The following is a 12,613-nucleotide window of genomic DNA, read 5'->3' on the forward strand; positions in this document are numbered from 1 at the left end:
ATGCAATTGCTCACCACCCGCCGACCGATGCCCAGCCCGTCCCGAGCCGCAAGCAGTCCCCGAGCCGCAAGCAGTCCCCGAGCCGCGAGCGACCGACCGAACTAACTAACCCCCCCCCGAGCATGACGTTATATGGTATGGAATAGCTCTTTGGTCAGTTTGGGTTAGCTGTGCTAGCTGTGCTCCCTCCCAGCTTGTTATGCACCTGGCCGAGCAGGAGAAGCTCAAAAAGTCCTTGAGTAGTCTGAGCACTACTTGGCAACAGCTGAAAACATCAGTGTGTTATCAACATTCTTCTGGTACTAAATCCAAAACACAGCACTATGCTAGCTACTATGAAGAAAATTAGCTCTATCCCAGCCGAAACCAGGACAATAAGGCAGTTGTTGGAGCATGCTGATAAGTTAAGATACCCATATAGGCATACATTTGACAGCGCTGGGAGCCTTCCCATGTGTTTTTGTAAGAAAGGCTACATCAGATCAGGTGGAAGATCCATCTGAAAGAGGCAGAGATGCAAAACTAAATAGTTATGGAAAAGTCTAAGGTAAGGGCATACTATACCCCAGAAGGATTTTTGCAGACAATCAACAAGTTGCTGTTCAGACACTCCCAATTCAGAGATGGTGCTGCCTTTTTTTTTCTTTATTATTTTATAGTCCTTTAGAAAAGCATCTCTTTCATTAAATTGCCCCTGGAATTCATGTAAACTTTTATTATCTTCAGAAATGTGAAAAGCTGCTCCCCTGTTTTCAACCTGATACTTGCTACCTTTGCAGGTTGCCTCCAAGCCGTACTTCCTTTTCCAACAGAGAAATGAACAAACTATCCTTAATTACTTCTTATATCTCACTCAAGATTTCACAGACCTCTGCCATACTCCCCTTATTTCCTGCTGTCCTGGCTGATGAGCATGGAAGCATGACCATACATTCTTTCTCCCCCTGCTTTTGAGATGGGGGGACCAGAGTGTACAGTCAAAATGTAAGCGCACTATGCATTTTAACAGTACATGATAATCATATAGTTGTTTAGACTGGAAGAGACCTTTAAGATCATGAAGTCCATTAACCTAACACTGCCATTCCACTGTGAAACCATGTCCCTAAGCACCTTGTCTACCTGTCTTTTAAATACCTCCAGGGATGGGGACTCAACCACTTCCCTGGGTAGCTTGTTCCAATGCTTAACAACCCTTTCAGTGAAAATTTTTTTTTCTGAATGTCCAATCTAAACCTCCCCTAGCACAACTTGAAGCCATTTCCTCTCATCCTATCTCTTGTTACTTGGGAGAAGACACTGACACCCACCTCGCTACAGCCTCCTGTCAGGCAGTTGTAGAGGGCAATAAGGTCTCCCCTCAGCCTCCTCTTCTCCAGACTAAACAACCCCAGTTCCCTCAGCCGTTCCTCGTATGACTTGTGCTCCAGACCCCTCACCAGCTTGGTTGCTCTCCTCTGGACATGTTCCAGCAATGCAACACCTTTGTTGTAGTGAGGGGCCCAAAACTGAACACAGTATTCAAGGTGCGGCCTCACCAGTGCCGAGTACAGGGGCACGATCAATTCCCTGGTCCTGCTGGCCCCGGCCCTCCCCCCCAGCCACTCTCCCTCAAGCCTGTAGCATTGCATGGGGTTGTTGTGACCTGGCACTTGGCCGTGCTAAACTTCATACAGTTGGCCTCAGCCCATCAATCCAGCCTGTCCAGGTCTCTCTGCAGAGCCCTCCTCCCCTCGAGCAGATCAACACTCCCCCCCAACTTGGTGTCATCTGCAAGCTTAATGAGGGTGCACTCAATTCCCTCATCCAGACTGTTGATAAAGATATTAAACAGAACTGTGCCCAATACTGGGCCCTGGGGGACACCACTTGTGACCAGCCACCAACTGGATTTAACTCCATTTACCACAACTCTCTGGGCCCAGCCATCCAGCTGGTTTTTTACTCAGTGAAGAGCACACCCGTCTAAGCCATGAGCCTCCAGCTTCTCTAGGAGAATGCTGTGGGAGACAGTATCAAAGGCTTTGCTGAAGTCCCAGTGTACAACGTCCACGGCCTTTCCCTCATCCACTATGTGGGTCACCTACTCATAGAAGGAGATCAGGTTGGTCAGGCAGGACCTGCCTTTCATGAACCCATGCTGGCTGGGCCTGATCCCCTGGTTGTCCTGCACATGCCTGGTGAGTGCACTCAGGATGAACTGCTCCATAACCATCACCAGTACCAAGGTCAGGCTGACAGGGCTGTAGTTCCCCAAATCCTCCTTCCGGCCCTTCTTGTAGAAGGGTGTCACATTTGCCAACCTCCAGTCATCTGGCACCTTCCCTGTTAACCAAGACTGCTGATAAATGATGGATAATACCCAGTTCATTCTCCATTCTTTCACGTGATAATTAATTACTAACATTTTATGTCCTTTTTTGGTACTACTATAAATTAATATTACAATCCAAAAAGACTTCCTGGGTAGTAGCAACCAGTCCAGAATCTATTACATATGTAAGGCTTGAATTATTCCCCTCTCCCAACACCCAAATACCTATGTATCCACATTATGCTAGTAAGATTCTGCAATAATTCATAATAAAAGAAATCAGCCTAAATATGAATACAGCTATTTTAAAAATGCTGCAGTGGGTTTAAAAAAAAAAATTGTCGCTTTTTTAAAAAGACTAATTCTGCTTCTAAAGGTACAATCACTTTTACTTCTCCAGTCCCTTAAGTGTTAGAATTACCTATATCCTCAAGATATACATCCCCAGAGAAACAGAACTAATAAAAATTTTTGCCAATAAATTTTTTACACCCACTTTGTGTTATTTACAGTAAACATGGTTGAAAATTTGAGTGGAGAGGGAATGTGTGTGGAGAAAAGAAGTCTTGCCAAATCATTTTTGTTTCACATTTGCAAACTGGAATTAAAAAAGTAATTTAATTGCATTTTAATAAAATGCCTGCTTTCAGGATTTGCTGTGCCCTGTTCCATTTCCCCATCCTCCCTCCCTTAACTCAGTGACTTGAATGTAAAATGCATGAATAGTGCAGGCGTGCAGGGAACAGAGACCACAGCTCCTTCTAGTCAATGAACTCAGCTACAAAGCTCTTCCTCAACAGAAAGGCTGGCCTTCCAGTTGAGCTTACAGCTCTGTGGTTGGGGTTAGCATCTGGTAGACATGGGTTTGAAGCCCCCAAACTGAAAGGACAGTTTTCACAGTAGTAACGCTCAAGGGCTCACTGTACTAAATATACTTCCCTGGGCAACAGAGACAGCACGAGGCCTGCAGGATCCTACACTGTCTCTGGGCTGGGTCTCTTCTTGCATGCTTATCTCCAACTTCCTACACAGCCACTGGCATTTCAGATGCATTTGTCACCACTTCTGATCTGAAAATATCAGCCCATGGTAGTGAAGTTTCAGGCAAGTTCAAGGAGTTGTAGTCCAAACATCAGCTCATTCTTGATGATGGAGGGTCATAGAGTTTCTGCATCTCTGATCACTGCCTGGGGCACAGGACATTCATTCTTAAACTCCCCAAAAGCTGGACTAACTTCATTCCAATGGCAGAAAAATTACTTGATCATGACCAAAAGCCAGAGCAAACAGCTCCTTGATGACCATGATTAAAGTATATTTTTAACAGAAATGTTTTCCTAACTTAACCTTCTTTTTGTCTCTTCTCATCTCTAAGATGAAGCCTAAAGTAAAAGTGCTGTTTAAAACCACTTATTGACAGAAGTGGACAGTGGAAAACATGATTCCAATTTTTCAAACAGATACTCTTGGGTGAATCCAGAGAATTTAAAGCCAGCACCCCTGCTGTCCAAATTGGATCAGCTGAATGAAGAATAACAGGGACAAAACAGACATATAGCTAAGCATACTTAGGAAGACCCTGTGTGACTTTTGCAAGGGAAAAATCCTCTCACAGGCCCACTAATGCATTTTTTTTGTTGCCATTTTTTAAACAGCTGTTTAACACATGAACATGGAAGTCTAGTCAATACTAACATCTGCCCTAGGAAGCAATCCTGACACATTCAGTGGGGCAGAGCAAAGCAGAAGCAAACAACCAGTACCCATTCTCAGAGGGAAATGATTGCATCCCCAACTATCCCCTGGAGAAATCCCCATCTCAGTGCCTATTCCATAAGCCTTTATGCCTTTCCAACCTCCCTTCCCCACCCCCAACTTACACTGTACTTAGACATTATACTGACCACAGCAACAAATTCCCAGAAAAGGGAACTCTATGCACAGGCAATTTCTAGATAGCATTCATTTAACCAAGAGGTGGGAGAGCCTATAAGGATGGGCTCTCACCATTTTCTTCCCAGCTAAGATCTGGAGCTGAGGCAGAAGAGACCCCAAGATGGAGCTAGAGCTGCTCCCCACCCCTGGCAACTGAGGAAGCCACATAAAATTACAGATTTCACCACATGCTTCCACATAAATAGCTGGAAAAATTCCCAGGTGTACAGCCTGATATGATAATCCATATCAGAATACTTGCTGACACACTTGGTCCACTAATAATCCACCTCCACTCTCTTGACCATCCCAGCTTTGAGCCATGGAGTCATACTGTCATAAAGGCTAACTAGCCCTGATCCACAGCAGAACAAACCAAGACAGGTACCAGGCAGCATCCTCTTGCCTTGTGATACGGCTTCAGAGTCTGGCCACACACCAAAATGAGTGTGCTATTTCATGTCAGCGAGTGATATTTTGCCCTAGGACAGAAGGTGAGGGGGTAGCACATGGCAATAGGCTGTTGCACATTTTCTGAACTGTCTGAGAAATGGATGTAAACATAAAGGTGAAAGCAGTTCGAGCTGTTCAGGATAAAAAAAAGCCAAAAGCTAGCTGCAAAGAGTTGCAGAAAGATTTCATGATACTGAGTAAATGGGCAATAAAAATGGCAGATGAAGTTAAGGTTGAAGAAACATAAAAGTGATGCATCTAACAAAAAGCAATCCTAAACTTCATATTCACAGCAATGGGGTGTGAACAAACTACTACCTCTCAGGAAAGCTATTTCAGAATTAAAAAAAGAGAGTTCTATTAAAACACTCGATCAGTAATCAGTGGCGGTCAAGGAGGCAAACAAAATGCTAGAAATTACTAGGCAAGAAAAGGCAGAGAACAAAACGGAAAATGTCTGTATAAATCCAAAGTGACCCTGACTTCTGAATACTGCTTGTAGATTTGGCCTCCCCAGATCTCCAAAAATACTGTGTAGAACTAGAAACAAGAAGGGTAACCAGAGGTACAATATGCCTTCAATACAAGGAACAATGGGATCACCTACTAGCTTTTCAGCCTAGAATACAATCAAGTGAGAGGGATTATATGATACAGGTTTAAAATAAAAAATGGTATTAAAAATGTATATGAAATGAAGATTGACTTTTTTGTTTTAAGAGAAGGCCTAAAAAGCATCAAGCCACATCCTCAGGTAGTGGGTTCAAAACAAAGAAAAGGTGATAATTTCCCCGGCAATATATAGTTAAAATGTAAAGGCCATTATTACAGGATTATGTGAATACCAAAATTTTACACAGGTTCAAAGAGTGATTAATCATTTTTATAGAAGGCCAATGCATTAAAACTCATTAGATAAGAATTTCACCTTGGCTTCAAGTAGCCTCTTAGTTCCAGGATGCTAGAAACCACAACCCATGGAAGTAACCACCACTCCCCCTCCACTTGCAGCTCCCCCAGGCACACTACCAGACTTGTTGTTTAGTTTGCTTAGGTCATTTTTATGCTATCAGGGAAACCATATCACTCAATGAAGCCAACAAAGTCCTGCAGTTTGCATTAACAAAAACCACAGAGTGCATATGGACCTTATTCAAGAAGCCTCAGCTATTAGTCCAACTGAAGCCAACAGGATTAAAAGTAGCTTGTTGTTCCAGTCTTTCTCGACTGGCCACAAAGATATTCTTACTCACAGACTCATATTTCAGCTCCAGTTACAAGTAATTTATATCAGGTAACAACTAGTTAATTGATAATTCATTCATATTAATCAGCTGATAAACACCGCTACTGAGTTCAGTTAATATTTCTACTCACTTCTTTCAATAGCCTTCTGGAGTTCCATAATTACCAATACCTTAGTCCTAATAACAAATAATACTTGTAATAATTAACTGGCAACCACTTTACAAATTAGATATTAAAGCAGCTGTAAAATAACCTGGGCTTATTTTGTTATTCAATTTAAGATAGTGACCTGTGACATTCTGTGCCTTTCCAAATGCCATCTGAAAGAGTAGGTAAATTCTTACTACATCTGATCAGAAACTTTAGCTATTTTCCCAACCCTTTACCTTTATTTTTAAGTATCTGCAGCAAAGCAAAGTATTTTATTATCTCATCACAGACACCAATGTAGATAAGGGGTTTGAACTGGGAATTTGAAATGCTACACGTAACAGCTATTACTGTAAGGTTGCCTGAAGCAAACCAAGTACATCAAGCGCTCACTGCTGGCGAGCTTTGTTTGATTTGATGTGTCCACACAGTGCAATGGGAACAATCGCAGAGGACTCTGCTACTGTCTCGTTCACTTCAGTTCATGCCAGGGCTAGGTATTTGTCTGCCACTGCCAATTCAGTCTTCTCTTTTTTTTCCCTGTGGTCAAGAGGCTCCGAGTACATGACAATAAAAGGCAAGGCCCATCTCTTCCAACTCTCTCCTGATCTGTCTTTCAGTATTGAAAGAGACCACAACAACAACTCAACAGCAAATAAAAGGGAACTAAATGGCACACATCAGCTGTCTGGTCTACATGCAGGGCAGGTATGGCCCATGAAGTACCTTGTCTTCGGGGCATACCTTTAGTCCAAGTGTCCCATGTCCCTGCATGCTTTGGCTTCTTTTGGAAGGAAAACCCTTATGTATCCACACAGATGAGGGAATCATAAATAGCTTTAGTAAGTCCCCAGTGCAGAGAGCTGATGAAGTAAAACCACCTTGGGCAAAACACATCTTAAGGCACAGGTACAGCCAGGCACATTCAACATGGGGCAGAGACCAATAAGACACTGCACAAATTGCAGTGTGTATCCTGGCACTTTCCAGAACAGGACTGCAGGGTATGTCCCGTGCCAGAGTTTTTAGATTGCTTCATTCAAATGCTGCATATCTATAGCAGCACTGCCCAGTTTCCTTTCAGTATTTACCTGTTTATGTCTTTGCATATAAAATAACTATTGCAGGGAGTAACAGCTATATTTAAGGCTGCCTACGCCTTTCTGCTTTATACTGTTATTTATGAGAACTAAACTCTTGTTTGCCTTTCTGCAAGCACAGTTACCTAAAGCAAGAAGCGTGTGGGGGTTTTCTCTGGGGTTTTTTTAAGAAGGATTTCTTTCACTCTTCACCTTTGTTTTCAGAATATCAGCTGAAATTTGTTAGGATTAGTCAAAGGATGCAATGGGAAAGTGGATAGTTATTGCACCTGCAGCCAGTGCCTCGTGACAAATCTGCTTCACCCACGGTTCAGAGGCAGCTGGGTATGAGGAGACCTCTCCTCTGGGAACTCACTTCTAACAGTGATTTGATGCTCATACGTTCGCAAAAGCCAAGTGTTATTTAGGCTTCGTACAGGAATTAAAGGAGAGCAGAAAAGGGAACAGCAAAAGGTGGTTTCAAGCATGTCTCCCTCCTGCCTAGGGACTGCTGTTCCTCTGGGGCACAGCCAAACTCCCTGCATCCCCCAGCACATACCTCCATACAGCTCCCTGCCAGGGAAAAGTGACTTTGTCCCTCAGCATTAGGTGCCAGCTCTCTCAGGTGCCTCCAGGCAGGACCCATACATGCTCTACTCCCCCCTAACAAGCCTCTATCACCTCCCTGGAACTGGGGCTACCTGCAGGGCAATGGCACTGCACAGTTTAGCAGTCATGACTCAGTGGTAAAGCCAAATATTCGACAACATGTATAAGGTATTAGCATTAAGACCAGCAGGAGAAGATAAATTGCAGAGAGAAATCTTCAAAAGATCTGACTGAAGAAATGTCTAGGTTAGGTTAATTTTGAGAAGAGTGGGAAAACGCAAACAAGAACATAGCATTTATTTCATATATTTCCCGTTGCCCATGTCTTTCTGGATAATAGTTATTTATAAGCACAAATCACCTCAGCTTTCTATGGCACAAGCAATCACGAAGGCAAAAGGTGCGGGTGCGTGGGGATTGGAGGTCTTACACTCTATCCTCAACAATTTTATAATTCTAGGCTGAAAAAGGGGGTTCTGGGGGGGTTTTTTTGTTTTTTTTGTTTTTTTTTTTTAAAAAAAAAAAAACAGCCAGATGGAGGTGACCAAAGCTTACAGTGTGGGAAATGTCAGATCATCTTACAGTGCAAAGGGCAGGAGAAGGCAAGCCCTGCTAAGGGAGTGGAATGGTTACATCTCATCTGAAAGCCCCAAACTATACCTACAAATCCCAAACCACACAGTCCTGTATCAACTGCTGGCTAATGCAGAACAGGCATGAAGTCTGCAAATACACATTTTTTCCTCCAAAATTCACTTTTACCTAAAGCTTTAACTCCAGACAGGCCCAACATCCCTAGAAGCTCAATCCTTCTTGCAACCCATCCTTCAACTCTAGTTCTCAAGGGACCTGACCTGCAAAACCTTCCCCAAGCCTATCAGACTAGGCTTGCCACAAATCAAAGAGGCCAAAAACCTCTTTCAGAGAGTAGCAGATTCCTACCTTCCCAAAGGCTGTAGGAAAGGGGTCTTCCTTCAAGGCAGAGGGAGAAAGAATCAAACCAGCAGGACAGCTCCCAGAAGTCCAAACTACACCACTGAGCTACGGAGCCCCCACTCGCATGCCCGCGCTGTTTGAGGCAGCTGTATAGGCAGCTCCTTTTCCTCCAAATTATAATTCACTCATTCTAAATTAAGGGTTATTCAGTACATGCTTCAGTTACAAAATTACAGATTTTTATGATTAAAGTGCACCCTATTTCTTTAACAAGCTTCATCTTAGACATTAAGAAGTTATTTTCAAGTCAAAATCACAAATTTTAAGCAAAATCTGCCTTCCACAGAAGAAAAAAAAAAAAGTGTGTTCCCTTTTAGGTCAGGATTCCTGTTAAAACTCGTTCATAGAGTTTCAATAAATACACAGTAAACATTATGAGCATGTTACTTGAGAAGTAGATAATGTATACATGAATATAAACCATGATTTCAGGCAACATATGTCAAGTTAGTTTATCTAAGATTGCATTAACCATTTAATCACCCCTCATAAATTACACAGAAGAGCAAAGTATGAAGTATCACTGAATTTTGATGAGAACAGAGGTCTGATTTAACACTTAATTTCTTTTCTGTATGTTTATTTTGAAGTGAACTCTCCTTGACATGCCAATAACCAGCACAGTTTGGTACTGCGGACACAAAGCACTGCTCTTTCCCAGGTCTTTCGTTACCATCACTACTCCGAGGTAAAAGCAGCTATTGTACCTGTACTCAGGACAAACCAGATCCATCCACAGGTTGGACCCGGCCAAGTATCAGCAGACGCTTCCTCTGGGAGCTCATCACCAGCAACAAGTCACCACCCACCACCCTCTTAAAAAACAAATATTATTTAAGCTTTACACAGGAATTAAAGCATAATAGGAACAGCAAAAAGCAGCTCCAAAGCACACCTTCCTTACCGAGATGCTGCTGCTTTTACAGGGATGAAGCTATTCAACCGTGTTTCCCACATACCCATAGATATAGCCCCGAGGAGAAGTGAGTTTGTGCCCCAGTGTTGTCACTGGCAGGGCCCACAGGTGCCCTCATTACCACTGATGAGCCTCACCTGGCCTCCCAGTAACCGAAGACGCCTGAAGGGTACCTATCCTGGGCATGTGCACAAGCCTGGGGGAGTGGCCATGGCCCTCTTCCACCACCCAACAGCTGGGCTACTTTAGAAATTAAACTAATTTTTCCTTACTGTGAGCATTCCCACATCATTTCAGAAGCCATACATGGCAATTCTGCTATAAATACTGCTCAGATTTTCTGTGGTAAGTTCACGAAAAGGTATGGTTGTGTTCTTCAAAGCTGGAGACAATGTGGGCCTGAGCTCTCCTCTCCTGCCCCCATGGAGCCTCCCCAAATGCATTTAGGAAAGCTACACATACCGGAAATTCACCTCCTCTCAGTACCTCAGCAAAACCTCACCTCCCTGCTTCCTTGGGCTTGCCCTTAGGACACCATTTCCTGGCTTGCATGCAGACTGCATTTGTGGTTGTCACCTAGGGACCCAAACCCCATTGGGAAAGCCACAGCCTGCCACCTAGCACCCAAAAGACACCATGTGCACCCTCCAGCAACATCTTGAACACCAGGAGCAAGTGCAGCTCAAGCAGCCAACCAATGGATGCAGCGAATGGCTGTGGTCCAGCTGCTGCTTTTGCCTAAGCCAGAGCAGAGTGCAGGAAAGCTGTGCCAGATCCCACTGCTGCCCCCAGGAAGGGACTAATGCCAGGCTATCTAAGCAACTACAGGAGCACAGCAAAAGTCTGCAGAGTTGAAAGTCCTGAAAGATCTAGTTGAAGAGATTTTTAGGCATTGTTAGTTTTGGAACAGCAGAGAAACTCAAAGACTAAACAGAAAATTGAAAATAATCCCCTAAATAAGCAAATGTGACTACAGCTTGGCCCACAGTTCTGGATGCTGCATGGAAAGACTGTGATGGTCAAAACCTCTATCCCAAACAAATAATACATTTTGACCATCTACAGCACCCACTTGAAGGTTGCTATAGCAATAATGCCATATCCCCTTTTCTCATTCAAATCTCCAGCAACAGAGAACAAATAGCGTGCTGCCTGAACCAGAGTCAGAGCTAATTCTGCAAAACTGTACAGGAATCAAAAAACCACTTACCTGAGCTCTGCTTTTTTCTATCACTGTTAAATTGAAAGTCAAACATTCACTAACTGTCCTTTCTTAGCCTTGGAAAACAGAAAAGCTATTGATTTTCAGCATATTTTTTGTGTGCTGACTTCTTGCTCCCATTAAAAAGCCTCCAGAAAAGCAAAAGCTTTCCCACTGAGTTTGTACCCATTGTGAATTTGCATGAAAACATTAATGAAGAGCAATAAAAGACCAATAAATGATGTGTGTCAGCTCAAGTGGCTTTGTTTTCTTCTGTCTTTTCCCAGAAGATGGAGCCAAATGACCAAATGTCTGTGGCCCTGACAAGCTGCACATAGGCACAACCAAACAAAACCCTTTCCAGTGAAGGTGAAGTTAGTGTCACTCAACAGCTCCCATTGCCAAGGCTGGCTGGGAAGGCAGTCAGTTTTCTTGCAGATTTTTTTTGCATGTTGCAGCTGTTTTATAGCCTTTTGAAAAGAAAGGAGGCCAACAAGATCAAGGTCAGAAGCCTACATTTTAAGAAAGCTAAATGTAAGCCAAAAAAACTTCACCAAAACTCCCCATAGACAAAAAGGAACCTTTGCTTCTGACTGGCAACATCATGAACCTATTTGGTGTCCTCACAAAATGAGTTTCAGAGTCTAAAATACTAACATATAACTCACCCTTGGCTTGCACATTACTTACAGTAACTAAAAAGTTATGGAAAAAGCTGGAAGGAATTGCTCTCTGTAAATATGCAAGAATTGATGAGCACACCCTGTCATCTCATTTTGTGATCCCCTGCTGAGAGCACTTGAGAAAGCCATACCACAAGAGCAGGCTGGCTGGAATGGCATTTAGTTTCAGCCTAAATCATTCAGAAGTCATTCAAAAGGGGTTCTTTCACTTTGAACGACATGCGGCGACCTTGTTTCTGAGGATAAGCAGAAAGGCATGAGCTGAGACTGGGCTGGGAAGCCAAGGGATGGTGATACATCACAAAACACTTTCTGACTCCATCCTGTGGATCACTGAAAAGAAGTCCCCTGTTTGGCTGAGAAGTCATGTAAGGTCCAGCCTGAGGCCCAGCATTTTCAGATGAAGGTTCACTATCACATTTACTGATCCCTGCCTGGGCCCTTATGCACCAGTTCAACTCTGATGGATTCTGGGGTTTTATGCTATTATGTTGTTCTCATTGTAATGACACTGGGCTGAGTTCTCTCTCATGTAGGAACAACTCCTCTCATCTCCAATGATGATACCAAGTTATTTAGGACAGTATAAGAGGTGAGGATTACCTGAGGAACTGCAGAAGAAGAACATGTAAGGCTTGATGACTGGCCAATACAATGCCAGAGAAAATTCAGTGTAGGCTGCAAAGTGATGCATGTGGGGAAGAAAACAATTTTAATTTAACGTACAAACATTGATTTTCCAGGAGACTCCATTTTGCACTCATGTTGTGCAGCATGAAGAAAGGTTCCAGCTACATGGCAGGACAGGGCACAACTGGGTAAACTTTATACCTAGAGATTCATCAGAGCTGTGATAATTAGATTGGTTGGGGGCTACTAAAAAGGCCTGGGCTTGGAGTCAACTGTAGATACATCTGTTGTCCTTACAGCGAAGATCCCATAGTACAGGTGCATTCCTCTAGCAAGAATAAAATAAGGTCTACCTTTTGTCAAACACGAAAGAGGTAAGACTTCTCTCTTACTGAAATT

Source organism: Egretta garzetta, unplaced genomic scaffold, assembly GCF_000687185.1.
Source record: "Egretta garzetta isolate BGI_Z169 unplaced genomic scaffold, ASM68718v1 scaffold89, whole genome shotgun sequence".
Classification (NCBI taxonomy): Eukaryota; Metazoa; Chordata; class Aves; order Pelecaniformes; family Ardeidae; genus Egretta; species Egretta garzetta.